General features: G+C 48.6%; 1 protein-coding gene across 1 annotated transcript in view; it reads left to right on the top strand.

The window, feature by feature from the left end:
* The window catches only part of DNAH17 (dynein axonemal heavy chain 17), a 1,486,981-nt gene that overhangs the window by 613,295 nt on the left and 857,846 nt on the right, over positions 1 to 15,840 (top strand). The gene's annotated exons all lie outside the window — the stretch shown is intronic.

Here is a 15,840-nt window from a genome sequence, read left to right as displayed (position 1 = left end):
TCAGAAAATTGAGTATCCGTTTTCCTAACCCGCTGACAGCCACCTCTCCTGGACACCTCCTTTTTACCGTGGCAGCCCATTTAAATATAATATCATGCGCCCGGAGAAGTGCATCAGCATGCTTTAGCAGAGCAGGCGCTCAATCATGAGCACCTGTTTTCCACGGGCTAATATTGTATTGGCCTGCTTGTGCATCTTGACTTGCCACATTTTAGTGCCAAAAAATGAAGACAATTCTATTTTATTTATAATTCAGATTTAATTAGATGCCATATCAAAATGCCCATGGTGACTTAAGAACAATCATAATTAATCAATTATAAATATCTAGTCAAAATAATCATGTTAGCATTCTAATTATATCAAATCAACACAAAAATCTTTTTAGAAATAAGAACAGTAAACAAAAATTAAGCACAGAAGTTCCACTCAAATAAATTACATTCAGTGATCCAACTATAATCTCAATAATCAAGAAAAAGCCTGTGTAAAAAGGTACTTTTTATTAGCTTTTGAAAAATGCAGTAATCATAGACCTCCCTGGTGTTAGTACCTGGAGCATGGACCCTTGTTTCTGAGGTAGAGTCTGTACTGCCGTCAAGGGGAGAACTCCTCGTCGGTCTCTACCGTCAGATGGCGAGGCCTGTTGTAGATGTGGATCGGACTTCACCCTGGAAGCACGTGATCCCCCCAGGAGGAGACCGTAGGGACATGGCCGCTGGGACTTAGGCGACTTCCTGAGGATAGAAGATGGTCTGGATGCAGGCGCCTCCTGCAGGTCGTGGGTTCCAGACGGCTGGCGCCTCCAGAAGGTCATATGTAGTCTCAGTAGAGAAGTTTAAAGAAAAATCCGGAAGTCGTCCAAGACTCGAAGTCCCAAGAGCAGCCCGCAGCCAGTCCAGGGGTCGGAAACCTGATCGTGGTCCAAAGCCAGTCCAAGGGTCGATATCCAGAGCGTAATCCGAAGCCGGTCCAAGGGTCGAAGTCCAAAGCGTAATCCGAAGCCGGTCCAAGGGTCGAAGTCCAAAGCGTAATCCAAAGCCAGTCCGGTGGTCGGGGTCTGAAAGAAGCAATCCAATTAGGAAGACAGAGCAGAAGCGGGACGAAGAACCAGGATACCAGGAACACAGGAACCAAGCAGACCTCAATACTAAGGCAAGGTCTGAGGAGCAGACCATGCCTTTAAATACCATTTCTAGGAGGAAGTGCTGCAGGAGGGAGCCACGACACTTCCTGTCGTGGCCCCTTTAAATGTAGTCTTCAGCCGCGTGCGCGGCCCTAGAGCAGAGGAGAAGGGGGCGGAGCCACCGCCGGAGTCAGAAGCCCACGGCCAGCCACACAGCATCCCAGGCAGTGCGAGGAACGTCGTCGGGGGCTCCCTGCACCTGCGGGAGCCTCTGCAGCAACCCGACGTCCCGGGTAGGAGGTCGGTCCCGGCTGCGGACCGCCACGACCGGCGGCCATGACAGTTGGCCCCGGTCGCGGACTGCCGCAGCCGGCGGCCATAACAGTACCCCCTCCTCTAGGCCTCCCCCTAGAAGGCTTGGGCTTATTCGGATGTTCACTGTGAAAGTGCTGAAGAAGAGTCTTATCCAAGATGTTCTTAGCAGGCTCCCAAGAATTCTCCTCAGGCCCAAATCCTTCCCACGACAGAAGATACTCCCATGTTTTGCCCCTTTTCCGGACGTCCAGTACTTCATGGACCTGGTAAATAGTCTCATCCTCGGCCCGAAGGTGCGGTACAACAGGAGGTTTCCGGGACGGCCAAGTGAGAACCACAGGTTTCAAAAGAGACACATGGAAGGAATTATGGATTCGCAATGTCGCTGGCAGGCGAAGCTGATAAGTCACAGGCCCCAGTTGTCGAAGCACCGGAAAGGGCCCAATGTAACGAGGAGCCAATCGCATGGAGGGAACTCGCAGGCGGATGTGCCGGGTACTCAACCACACTTTCTCACCCAGACTGAATTGGGGTCCAGGCTGACGTCGCTTATCAGCAAAGGTCTTAGCAGAGAGAGCCGCCTTACGAAGCATCCGTTGGGTACGGACCCATAGCTGTTTTAATTGGGTTGCCATGAGCTGAGCTGCCGGAGATGGAACCATTAACGGCAACGGCAATGGAGGTCTGGGTTGTCTGCCGAAGACGATCTGAAAAGGGGAAGCCCCCGGAGAAACACATGCGTGAGAATTGTGGGAAAATTCCGCCCAAGACAGAAGGGTCGCCCAATCATCTTGACAAGAATTGACATATAATCGTAAAAACTGTTTCAATCCACAGTTCGTGCATTCAGCCTGTCCATTGGTTTGCAGATGAAAAGCGGTGGTAAAGTCCAGAGCAATATGAAATTTTTTACAGAGATTATGCCAGTAGTGAGCTGTAAACTGAGGACCTCGATCAGACACAATGTGTAGCGGCAGACCGTGAAATCTGAAGATATGGCACATAAACAGCTGGGCCAAACAAGGAGCAGAAGGGAGGGAGGGGTAGGGGAATGAAGTGGGCCATTTTTGAAAATCGGTCCACTACTACCCAGATAACGGTGTTGCCCTCCGAAGGTGGCAATTCCACAATGAAGTCTGTGGAGATGTGTGTCCACGGTTTCGACGGAGCTGGTAATGGTTGCAACAGTCCTTGAGTTTTCCCTGTAGGAATCTTATGTTGTGCACAAGTTGGACAGGAGGCCACATAGGCTTGTATGTCCTTGCACATACCTGGCCACCAATAATGCTGCTGTAGAAGTGCCTGAGTCCGAGCTCGTCCAGGGTGTCCAGCCAGCAGCGAGTCATGTCCCCAGGCCAACACTTTATTTCGTAATCTCTTGGGAACCACTGTCTTTCCGGGTGGCACTGTGAAGGTCGCCGCCAAGCTAATGCAGGCCGGGTCAATAATGTGTTGGATGGGTTCCTCCGAATCTTCTGCCGAGAAGGATCGAGACAAGGCATCTGCCTTAATATTCTTGTTAGCTGGCCGGTACCGGAGCTCAAAATTAAATCGTGTGAAAAACAATGCCCATCGAGCCTGACGGAGGTTCAAACGTTGGGCCTGTTGGAGGTATACTAGATTTTTATGGTCCGTGTAAACTGTGATACGGTGCTGGGCTCCCTCCAGCCACTGTCGCCACTCTTCAAAGGCAAGTTTGATGGCGAGAAGTTCTTTATCACAGATAGAGTAATTTCGTTCGGCAGACGAGAATTTCCTGGAGTAATAGGAGCAGGGATGAGATGTTCCCGAAGTGTCGTTCTGACTTAAAACAGCCCCTACTCCTTCCGCGGAAGCATCTACTTCCACTACAAATGGTCGTCTAGGGTCCGGGTGCCGCAAGCATGGTTTCTTGAGGAATGAATTCTTGAGTGCCCGAAATGCCTCCTCCGCCTCTGGAGGCCAAGCTTTAATGTTAGCCCCTTTGCGTGTAAGAGCTGTAAGAGGTGCTGCTAGTTTGGAGAAATTTAAGATAAAACTGCGGTAGTAGTTGGCAAAACCAAGGAAGCGTTGCAACGCCCGTAGTCAGTTGGGTTGAGGCCATTCTTGTATACATTTTAATTTGGATTCATCCATCTGAAAGCCTTGTTTCGAGATTATATATCCCAAGAATGGCAAGGATTCTTGTTCGAAGATGCATTTTTCGAGCTTGGCATAGAGATGATTTTCTCTGTAATACTAAGAATACTACTTGAAGAGCACAAAATCACACATTTTCTATATGCTGATGACATTCAGCTTCTAATTCCCATACATAACTCTATTGAAGACACCTACAAGAAAACCTCAGATCTCATGGTTTCAATCAAACATCTCCTAAATTCTTTGACGCTCATAATCAATTTTGACAAAACGGAAATAATTCTCATGGACAAAAAACAGAATCCAGCACCACCACCCCTGACAATTCCAGACAAACACACTATATCTATAATCCCCACCAACCACACCAGGAACCTCAGAGTCATCATTGATAAAGATCTCTCTTTTAAGAACCACATATCAAATAGAACCAAAGAGGGATACCATAAGTAGTCTCAGTAGAGAAGTTTAAAGAAAAATCCGGAAGTCGTCCAAGACTTGAAGTCCCAAGAGCAGCCCGCAGCCAGTCCAGGGGTCGGAAACCTAATCGTGGTCCAAAGCCAGTCCAAGGGTCGAAGTCCAAAGCGTAATCCGAAGTCGGTGCAAGGGTCGAAGTCCAAAGCGTAATCCAAAGCCAGTCCGGTGGTCGGGGTCCGAAAGAAGCAATCCAACGAGGAAGACAGAGCAGAAGCGGGACGAAGAACCAGGATACCAGGAACACAGGAACCAAGCAGACCTCAATACTAAGGCAAGGTGTGAGGAGGAGACCTTGCCTTTAAAAACCATTTCTAGGAGGAAGTGCTGCAGGAGGGAGCCACGACACTTCCTGTCATGGCCCCTTTAAATGTAGTCTTCAGCCGCGTGCGCGGCCCTAGAGCAGAGGAGAAGGGGGCGGAGCCACCGTCGGAGTCAGAAGCTCGCGGCCAGCCACACAGCATCCCAGGCAGCGCAAGGAACGTCGTCGGGGGCTCCCTGCACCTGCGGGAGCCTCTGCAGCAACCCGACGTCCCGGGTAGGAGGTCGGTCCCGGCCGCGGACCGCCACGACCGGCGGCCATGACAGTTGGCCCCGGTCGCGGACTGCCGCGGCCGGCGGCCATAACACCTGGTTTAATGGTCAAGGGAGTTCCATAATTTTGAAGCTATAAAAGCAAAGGTCCTGTTTCTAATCAACATTGATTTTGAGAAGTAGCGGGAGGAATGCAGAAGATTCCAAGTAAAAGAATTTTCATAAAAGATTTGTAATAGTTATACTGATGGGTCATGTGATATTTTACATGACTCATTATTAGGACTGTCCCCAGTCTCAATGTGATGATCAAGCTATATTCCAGAAGCAAATTAAACCTGGCCAGCTATTATACAGAAGGTAATGTGGGAGACTATTCTTCCTCTCTTTGTAATACTGACAAATGAGTGTTTCTAATTTGTAACCCAACAATGTGTGCAGTCAATAATCTTCCTCTGATATTGCATGTGATAGGTGCATCATATTTTTAGAGAACACATGTCCTTTGTGGACAAGCAGAACTAATTTAGCCACACAAGTGGTCGGCGTCAATGCAGAACATGCTTTCCAAGAGGTCTTTCTGAGCATGCACAGGTGTTTCCGCCCAGCTGCCATATGAGTCTCCTCAGTATGAGCTTCCTTAAACAAATTTAGTTAGATTAGGTTTTCCTTCTACCTTGCTCGTCATCATGTCAAGAAAAAGGCCTTTCAAGCGCTGCTAAATGCAAACATAAAATGTTGTGCCTCGACTACCGCAAGCTATGTTGCCACTGCCTGAGTCCCTCACATGATGTAAGTAACTGTGCACCATGTGGAAGGATTTCCCCAGAGTGCTCTTATGCAGAAAGCTCAAGCTGAAATTTCAATTGTTCTTTCCTTTAGATGGCAAAGAAACGAGAAGTTCTGAAAGACAAGAACTGGAAGCATTATTCCTGAACATACCCAGATCAGTCCAGAAAAGTGGGTTGTGTGTCCCTACCAGCAGGTGGAGTCAGAGAGCAAAACTTTGGGCACTGCCATATATACAAGAGTGCCACCTGCAGTTCCTCAGCATTTCTCTGACTTCAGCAGATGGTAGAGATGCAGTCCTGCAGTCGGACTTATTTTTATTTAGTTTTTTAGTTAGATTTTACAGAGATTTTTTCTTTTTGATTAGGGTCGCTTCCTGAGGTGTTAGGCACCTTCGTGGGCCATCCCTCAATGGAAGCCGGGAGTCCGGGGGGTTGGACACCCCTGTCTAGGTTTTGCCTGCTTCAGCTTGGTGATGGAAGGCTAGGGGCTCCTGTTTACTCCCCACCAAGGCTACTTTAGCTGCTCCCTTTCCTCCTGCACTAATTTGGCTCCATAAAGTTTATAAAAAAAAAAAAGGAAAGTTTGGCCGGCGGACATCTTTCTCCTCCGAGGTAAGGAGTCGGTGGAGCGGGGGGCTGCCTGTAGTGCTGATTCGGGAGTTTGGCAGCGTATTCCCTCAGCTCCTGGGGCTCCGGGGTGTTTTCTGGAGGGAGAGGGTGAGTTGGGCTTTGGGCCGGTTTGCAGCGCATTTCGCCGTGTTTCAGCACTTCTGGTGCTACTCGGATCTGCCTGCATTTATTTTTTCCTGCACTGACGGAGCGCGTGCTTTTTCCCAGCAGCGGATTTCTTCCCTCAGAGTCGGACCGCGTGGCTGCGCGGCCTATAGCATGGGCCCTCGCACAAAATCGCCGGCCTGCCGCACGTGTGGTGCACTCGGTCAGGCACTAGATGCGGCTTCCCTTTGCGCGGCTTGCTCCTCAAGCATGGAGGGCTCGTCGGGGCCAGTCAACCTCCCCCCGGTGGGGGGGGGGGGGGGAGTGCCTCACGCCGTGGATCAAGGGATGAGGATTCCCCGCCCGTTTTAGCCCCCATGGGGGAAGATCTCGCTGGCAATGCCACCCCACACGATTCTCCGGAGGGGGATGGGGAGCCGGAGGGGTTTTCCCCTGAATTCATTTTGCTGATACACCAAGCCTTCCTAGCTAGGAAGCATACATAGAAACATAGAAACATAGAAACATAGAAATGACGGCAGAAGAAGACCAAACGGCCCATCCAGTCTGCCCAGCAAGCTTCACACATTTTTTCTCTCATACTTATCTGTTTCTTTTAGCTCTTGGTTCTATTTCCCTTCCTCCCCCACCATTAATGTAGAGAGCAGTGATGGAGCTGCATCCAAGTGAAATATCTAGCTTGATTAGTTAGGGGGTAGTAGGCACCTAAAAGGGTTGGACAACCAGTGGATCTCTCAGTACCTCCTGTGAAGAAGGCATGGGTTGCAGATCAGCAGCAGCATCCGGGGGAACAGCCTCGCCAGCTGGGAGACACCCTCTGGGAGCCAGAGGACACAAATGTGGGGTCAGGTGCTGCGACAGCCCTGGGGACGACTCCAGGGGCAGACCCGGACCTGATTCCGGATCCGAGGAACGTGGATCCTGATGATCTGGATGGTGACGATCTCCCACCCACTGAGGGAGATGATCCCAGCGTGGTCCGCCTTTTTAAGTGGGATGAGCTGTGGCCCCTTATTCCCCAGGTCTTGGATGTCCTGGGCCTTGTTGCGTCCATTGGTCTCAGACGGCTTCGCCCCAAAATAACCCAAGAACACTATTCAACATAGTTAAAAATCTGACCAACGATAAAGCAGAAATGCCCCAAACACTACAAGAAAGCAAATGCAATGAATTAGCACACTATTTATCAGTCAAAATCACAAACCTTAGGACTAAGATTCCGATCCTAAATAAACAAGAAATCAAAATGCAAAAAAGAGATGTGACACAGTTCTCCACATTCGACGAGGTATCACAAACCGAAGTAGAATCCTTGATAAAAAAAAATTAAACCCTGCACCACACATAATTGACACCATTCCCACCACAGACATAAAAAAATTAGCTGTCATAACCTCCTACGCATTAGCCAAAATAATTGATCTGTCACTCAATGAAGGAGTAATGCCAGACCCACTGAAGAATGCAATAATCAAACCAATTCTGAAAAAAAGAAATAATGACCCTAACGTCTTAAGTAACTATAGACCGGTTTCAAACCTGCCTATGCTCGCAAAATTAATAGAAAAAGCAGTACAAAAGCAATTAGCAGAACATCTAGACAACAATAACATACTCTACCCATCACAACATGGTTTCAGAAAACACTATAGCACCGAAACATTACTAATATCGCTAACAGATAGCGTACTACACGGATTTGATAACGGTAAACACTACATCTTGATACTACTAGATCTGTCCGCAGCATTTGACACAGTAAACCATAACATACTATTAAAAAGACTGGAAGAAATTGGATTACAAAAGAAAACAATTGACTGGTTCACATCATATCTTACAAATAGATCTTATCAGGTAAAGATAAAAAACACAATATCAGACAAGATTGACCTAAAAACAGGAGTCCCCCAGGGCTCAGCACTCTCAGCGACTTTATTTAACATTTATATGCTCCCCCTCTGCCACCTACTAGCAGGGCTAGGTATCATACACTACATATATGCTGACGACATCCAACTAATTCTACTAGTTGAAGAATCAATTGAAAAAACACTGAACTTTGCAATGATGTATCTAGACATAATAAAACAACTATTAACTCAAATGGAACTAGTAATTAACATAGAAAAAATGGAATTTATACACCTTGAACGAAAAAACATTGTAAGAATTCAAAATCCCATCAAACTTAAAAACAATAAATTAGTGGAGTTAAATGATAAGGCTAGAAACCTAGGAGTTATTATGGACACCAAAATCAGCCTTAAACATAGAAACATATAGAAACATAGAAATGACGGCAGAAGAAGACCAAACGGCCCATCCAGTCTGCCCAGCAAGCTTCACACATTTTTTCTCTCATACTTATCTGTTTCTCTTAGCTCTTGGTTCTATTTCCCTTCCACCCCCACCATTAATGTAGAGAGCAGTGATGGAGCTGCATCCAAGTGAAATATCTAGCTTGATTAGTTAGGGGTAGTAGGGGTAGTAACCGCCGCAATAAGCAAGCTACACCCATGCTTATTTGTTTTACCCAGACTATGTTATACAGCCCTTATTGGTTGTTTTCCTTCTCCCCTGCCGTTGAAGCAGGGAGCTATGCTAGATATGCTTGAAGTATCAGTTTTTTCTTCTCCCATGCTGTTGAAGCAGAGAGCCATGCTGGATATGCATCGAAAGTGAAGTATCAGGCACATTTGGTTTGGGGTAGTAACCGCCGTAACAAGCCAGCTACTCCCTGCTTTGTGAGTGTGAACCCTTTTTTCTTCTCCCCTGCCGTTGAAGCAGAGAGCTCTGCTGGATGTGTGTAGTATCAGTTTTTCTTCTCCCCTGCCGTTGAAGCAGAGAACTATGCTGTATATGCATTGAAATTGAAGTATCAGGCTTATTTGGTTTGGGGTAGTAACCACCGTAACAAGCCAGCTACTCCCCTCTTTGTGAGTGCAAATCCTTTATTCCACATTTCCTCTTGCTGTTGAAGCTAGAACGATGTTGGAGTCACAGTAAGCATGTGTACGTTTATTGAATAAGGGTATTGTCTCCAGGCAGTAGCCATCATTCTGGCGAGTCACCCACTCTTCATTGGCGGCCTCTTGACTTTATGGATCCACAGTGTTTATCCCACGCCCCTTTGAAGTCCTTCACAGTTCTGGTCTTCACCACATCCTCCGGAAGGGCATTCCAGGCATCCACCACCCTCTCCGTGAAGAAATACTTCCTGACATTGGTTCTGAATCTTCCTCCCTGGAGCTTCAAATCGTGACCCCTGGTTCTGCTGATTTTTTTCCTACGGAAAAGGTTTGTAGTTGTCTTTGGATCATTGTCTTTGGATCATTGTCTTTGGATCATTAAACAACACATATCAGTAAAAGTAAGAGAAGGCTATGCCAAACTAATGGTCCTTAGAAGACTAAAACCCCTATTAACTCAGGAACACTTTCGTACAGTACTACAAGCACTAATATTTGCTAGCACGGACTACTGTAACACACTCTTCCTAGGATTACCATATACCACAATCAGGCCACTGTAAATACTACAAAACTCAGCTGCCAGAATACTTACTGGAGAAGGCAGAAGAGATCATATTACCCAAACACTTGCGGATTTACACTGGCTCCCAATAGAACAGAGAGTACAATTCAAAACACTTTGCACAATTCATAAATTAATTAATGACGAAAACGCCGACTGGCTAAACACTGCTTTACGATTACATGTCCCACAAAGAAATCGCAGGTCGGCCAATAAAACACTACTAACCATTCCCTCAGTCAAAACAGCAAAGTTGACCCAAGTTAGAGAGAGAGCTCTATCTTTGGCAGGACCATTATTATGGAACACATTACCACTTGAACTGAGATTAATGAAAGAATTAAAACTTTTCAAAAAAGGCCTAAAAACTTGGCTTTTCAAAAAAGCATTTCACAATGAGAGCGATGACTAACAAATACATACAGCTGAAAGTCACCAAAAAAAGGAAAATTGACAATTTTATTATTTTTATCCATAATTAAATATTAAATTAACAGTATACACATATATGATTATCCCAAAAATCATATAAATAGTAACCCCAACCCATCCCTCATTTAGAGTATATTACTGAACTATGTAACCGTAAAATATCGGCGCACCATGGATAACTTAGAAACCTAACCAAACCTATTTCGTGCCAAAATGTAAACCGTTGTGATGGTGTATTACTAAACGACGGTATAGAAAAATTTTAAAATAGAAATAAATAAATAAACATGCCTCACCTCTATTTCAGTCTTCTCCACCAGCCTCGGGAGAATGGCGTCCGTAGCATCTCCTTGCCGCACCCTCCGGCGTCCCCGGAGCGGCTTTGGCGCGGCATCCCGCCATGTTGACCTGAGGCCTTCTAGGGCGCATGCGTGCGCACGCCTCACGTCTTATAGCAGTGTTGGCGTGAACCTCGGGGGCGTCCCCCTCGAGTGACGTCACTGCTTCTGACTTCAAAAGGTTGCCCCTTTGCTGACTCTCGCTGAGTTAGCAATGGATTGGATTCGTTCTGGTCTGAAGCTGCTCTGCCGCTTCTGCTGCTGCTGGAAGCTACTTTCACCCTCTGGGGTTCTACTAACTTGGGTACCCGCTAGGGATGTGAATCGTATTTCTGATGATTGAAAATATCATACGATATTTTCAAAGTCGTCAGAAATCGGGGGCTCCCCGAAACAGATAGGAAATTGTTCGTGGGGTTCTCTTATCGTTTTGGGGGAGGGCGGGAAAAAGGCACACAAAAACAATCCCTAAACCCACCCCGACCCTTTAAAACATCTCCCTTAGCTTCCCCCACCCCAAAACGTTTTAAATTACCTGGTGGTCCAGTGGTGGTCCCGGGAGCGATCTCCTGCTCTCGGGCTGTCGGCTGCCACTAATAAAAATGGTGCCAATGGCCCTTTGCCCTTTCCATGTGACAGGGTATCCGTGCCATTGGCTGTCCCCTGTCACATGGTAGGAGTAATGGACGGCCGACACCATCTTTAAAAATGGCGCAGGCCATCCAGTGCTCCTACCATGTGACAGGGGCTGGCCAATGGCACGGATACCCTGTCACATGGTAAGGGCAAAGGGCCATCCCCGCCATTTTTATTAGTGGCAGCCGACGGCCCAAGAGCGGGGCATCGCTCCCGGGACCACCACTGGACCACCAGGTACTTTAAAACTTTTTTTTGGGGGGGGGGAAGCTAAGGGAGCTGTTTTGAAGTGTCGGGGTGGGTTTTTTGTTTATCGGCTCAGGCGCAGCCGATAAAAAAAAACAGATCGGGCCGCACGAAAAAAAATGCACGATGTGAATCGGAACCGATTCCGGTTCCGATTCACATCTCTAGTACCCGCTCCTCGGGGGCTCTTTGCTTATTTACAGGTGCCTATCCTGAATCCAGGTACTCGTTCCTCGAGGGCCTGTGTGTCTATCCTGGTGCCTGCTACCGATTCTTCTACCTGCTGGAAAACTTCCTATCAACTACAGAGAGTGAGTATTACTTCTCCCAGTCTGTTCATCTACAGCTCCTCGTTGTCTATCTGCATCGGGCCCTACACCACCATTGTGGATTGGGACTCCTCTGCCGAGTATCACAGACTGTTGCTACCTATCCTTTCTCTACTGCTTGTTGGGAACTCTATCTACTCAGCTACAAGGGAGTGTTTAATAACATCTGCCAGTGTGTCTCACTGGATATCTGCATCGGGGCCTTATACCACCATTGTGGGACGGGACTCCTCCGCCGAGGATCACAGACTGTTGCTATCTAATACACTCTCTACTGCCACCTCTGGTGAACCATACAAGCTGCATAATAAAGATATATTCTCGGTGTTTGTGCATCTGAGTCTAGCCTGGTGCTAAAGTTCCCTACGGGGCTCCTCCCCATGGGAGTCTCTATCACTGTTGCCCCTAAGAATCATAAAAGGCCTTATGGTTTCTCAGGAAGAATCCGACAATGAAGGGGTTAATCCAGTCCTCAATGGGATACGGGATCCTACAACCTTTTTCCCGCTGCCTAAGAAGGTCCTGCAAGCTGGTAACCTGCAAGTGGGATGCTCTGGATGCGGGGCTGAAGGTGGGCAGGGCTATGGCAAAGCTATACCCCCTGTCTACAGATGTTTTAGACCTTCTGAAGATTCCGAAGGTGGATGCAGCGGTATCTGCGGTCACAAAAAAGACTACTATTCCAGTAGCTGGGGCGGCTGCTTTGAAAGACATGCAAGACCGCAAACTAGAGATCCAGCTGAAGTGGGTTTTTGAAGTAGCCGCTTTGAGTCTTCGGGCAGCAGTTTGCGCTAGCCTTATGCAGAGGGCATGCCTGTGCTGGGGTCAGGACTCTGCTTCCACTTCGGGGTCCGGCGGCTGTGGGCGCTGCAGGCCACTTGGTTAGAGCTGGGCATCGCTTATGTTGCGGATGCGCTTTATGACCTGTTGCGGACTTTGGCACAAAGTATGGTATCAGTGGTGGCGGCGCATCGTCTCCTCTGGCTGCGAAATTGGGCAGCGGATTTGTCCTCGAAATCCCAGCTTTGTAATCTCCTCTTTAAGGGCAAGCTTCTTTTCGGGGACGAACTTGATAAGTTGGTTAAGCTGCTCGGGGAGTCCAAGGGCAATAAGTTGCCGGAAGATAGGAGATCTTCAAAGAAGGTTTTTCCTCTTCGGGCTCGTTTTCGAGATTCTCGCTGGTATCGAGCTGCCAGATATACCACGCCTTCTGGTCTTAAACAAACTCTGAGACGCCAACAGTCCTTTCGTGGTGGGCGCTGCTCCGGTAGGGACACTGGAAACCTCGGTGCAGGAAACAGCAAACCCTCCCAATGAAGCCACAAGCACCCATTCCTTTGTCGAAGCTGTCAGAGGCAGATTATCCAACTTTTACACGGAATGGGAAAGGATTACCTCGAACCGCTGGGTCCTGGAAGTGATCAGAGACGACTACGCTCTAGAGTTCTCGCGACTGGTATGGGAGGTTTTCGTGGAGTCCCGCATGGCCTCCCACAACAAGTGCGAGGCGGTGCGGGCGACCCTGCAGTGACTTCTCGAGGTCAGAGCTATTGTCCCAGTTCTGGAGGCACAGCCGGGACAGGGCCGGTACTTGGTTTACTTTGTGGTCCCCAAAAAGGAGGGTACGTTTCATCCCATCCTCGATCTGCAGAAGGTAAACCGATGTTTTCGGATCCCTTGTTTTTGAATGGAGACCCCGAGGACAGTAATGGCTGCAGTATGGAAAGGGGAATTTCTAGCGTCCCAGGACCTCATGGAGGCGTACCTACACATACCAATCCGGTTGAGCCACCAGAGGATTCTGCGCTTCAAGGTCTTGGGGCAGCATTTTCAATTTCGAGCCCTCACATTTGGTCTCGCCACAGCTCCTCAAACATTCACCAAGGTGATGGTGGTGGTAGCGGCCTTCCTTCGCAAAGAGGAGATTTTAGTCCATCCTTACCTGGATGACTGGTTGATTCATGTGAAGTCACGGGACGACTGCGAGAGATCAGTTTGCATGATGATGTGCACCTTACAGTTGCTCGGGTGGGTCATCAATGTGCAGAAGAGTCACTTGGAACCCACCCAAGAGCTGGTTTACTTGGGAGCACAGTTCGATACCTTGAGCAGCAAAGTGTTTCTGGCGGCAGACCGAGTGACAAAGTTACAAGGACAGATCCATGCCCTTATTTGGAGAGAGAATCCCACAGTCTGGCTGGCATCATCTTCAAGTCCTGGAATCCATGGCTTCCACCTTGGATTTGGTTCCATGAGCGTTTGCTCACTTACGACCGTTACAGCGTGCGCTTTTGTCACATTGGGGTCCAGTGTCGGAACAGTTCCACCTACCAATGCCGCTGCTTCCAAAATCCAGAGTCAGTCTGTCGTGGTGGCTATCACACGACAATCTGGAATGGGGAGTGGACTTGGACCCTCCAAATTGGCTGATTATCTCCACCGATGCCAGCCTTTCCGGTTGGGGCGCGGTGTGTGCAGACAAATCAACGAGAGCGGTTCGGCTATTCCTGCAAGCATTCCTACCCTGGATCCAGGGCAGAATGGTATGAGTGTTCTCTGACAATGCGACAACTGTAGCTTACATCAACTGGCAAGAAGGGACAAGAAGTCCCGCAGTAGCGCTCGAGGCGCGACTCCTGTTTGCCTGGGCGGAGCATCATCTAAGGGGAATTGCCGCTTCTCATGTCGCAGGGGTGGAGAACATTCAAGTGGACTTCCTCAGCAGACAGCAGCTAGATCCAGGAGCATGGGAGCAGTCTCCTGATGCGTGGAACCTCATTTGAGCCAGGTGGGGTGTGCCACAGTTAGATCTGATGGCCACACAGGCGAACACGAAGACAGAATGCTTATTCAGCCATCGACGAGAGCAGGGCTCAGTTGCTCTCGACACTCTAGTGTGCCCTTGGCCCACGGGAATTCTATTTTATGCCTTCCCTCCCTGGCCCCTCATCGGTCAGCTTCTCCATCGCCTAGAGCTCCATCCAGGCAGGGTGGTGCTGGTGGCGCTGGAGTGGCCGCGTCGCCCATGGTTCGTGGATCTGGTTCACATGGCTCTAGAGGGTCCCTTGCAGCTTGCTCATCTGCTGCATCTGCTTTGGCAGGGACCCATATTTTCGGATCGGGAGGATCACTTCCCTCTCGCAGCTTGGCTTTTGAGAGGTGACGTTTACCCTTGAAGGGTTATTCCAAACAGGTCATTTCCACTCTCCTTCAGGCACGACGCCCAGCCACGTCTATGGTCTATGTTAGAGTCTGGAAGCTTTTTGAGACGTGGTGCCACCAGTGTTCCTGCAATCCGTTAGCAGCGGATGTCTCCTGAGTGCTGGACTTTCTGCAGCAGGGGCTCGCTAAGGGTTTAGCATTCAATTCCCTTCGGGTACAAGTTGCGGCCTTGACTGCCTTGCGGGGAAGATTTAACAGCCGTTTGCTTGCAGCGCACCCGGATATTGCTCGGTTTCTCAAGGGGGTCAAACATTTGCGGCCCCCCTGTCCGTTCTGTGTGTCCGAATTGGAGTTTGAATCTAGTGCTTCGGGTGCTATGTGGTGCTACATTTGAGCCTATCCACAGGGCTTCGCTGAAGGATCTGACTTTGAAGACAGTGTTTTTGATGGCCATTTGCTCGGCTCATCAGATCTCAGAATTACAGACTTTGTCTTTTCGGGATCCTTTTCTTCAGATTTACAACAATAGGGTGTCATTATGCACCGTTCCGTCCTTTGTTCCTAAGGTTGTTTCGGCCTTTCACGTCAATCAGACGGTAGAGCTTCCGGGGTTTCCGCAGTGGTCTCAGGAGTCCTCTCAGGACAAAGACCTTCATCTTTTGGATGTGCGGCACGTCTTATTGCGTTATCTGTAGGTTACCAATGACTTTAGATGTTCCGATCATTTGTTCAGCCTCTTCGGTGGTCCAAAGCGGGGGATCAAAGCATCTAAGGCGACCATCTCTCGTTGGATTAAAGAAGCCATTTGTTCCTCTTACATAGCTCGAGAGCGTCAAGTTTCTCTGGGTCTCTGAGCTCATTCCACCAGGGCCCAGGCTACTTCCTGGGCAGAGTGTCAGCTACTGTCGCCTCAGGAGATCTGTAGGGCGGCTGTGTGGCCCTCTCTGCACACTTTCACTAAGCATTATCGACTGAACGTTAAGGCTACTGATGAATTGTCCTTCAGTGAGAGTGTCCTGCGTGCGGGTCTTTCGGGTTCCCACCCAGTGTAGGGTGGCTTGGGT

The sequence above is a fragment of the Rhinatrema bivittatum genome, chromosome 4 (assembly GCF_901001135.1).
Source record: "Rhinatrema bivittatum chromosome 4, aRhiBiv1.1, whole genome shotgun sequence".
Taxonomy (NCBI): Eukaryota; Metazoa; Chordata; class Amphibia; order Gymnophiona; family Rhinatrematidae; genus Rhinatrema; species Rhinatrema bivittatum.
This window is presented reverse-complemented; position numbering and strand designations above follow the sequence as displayed.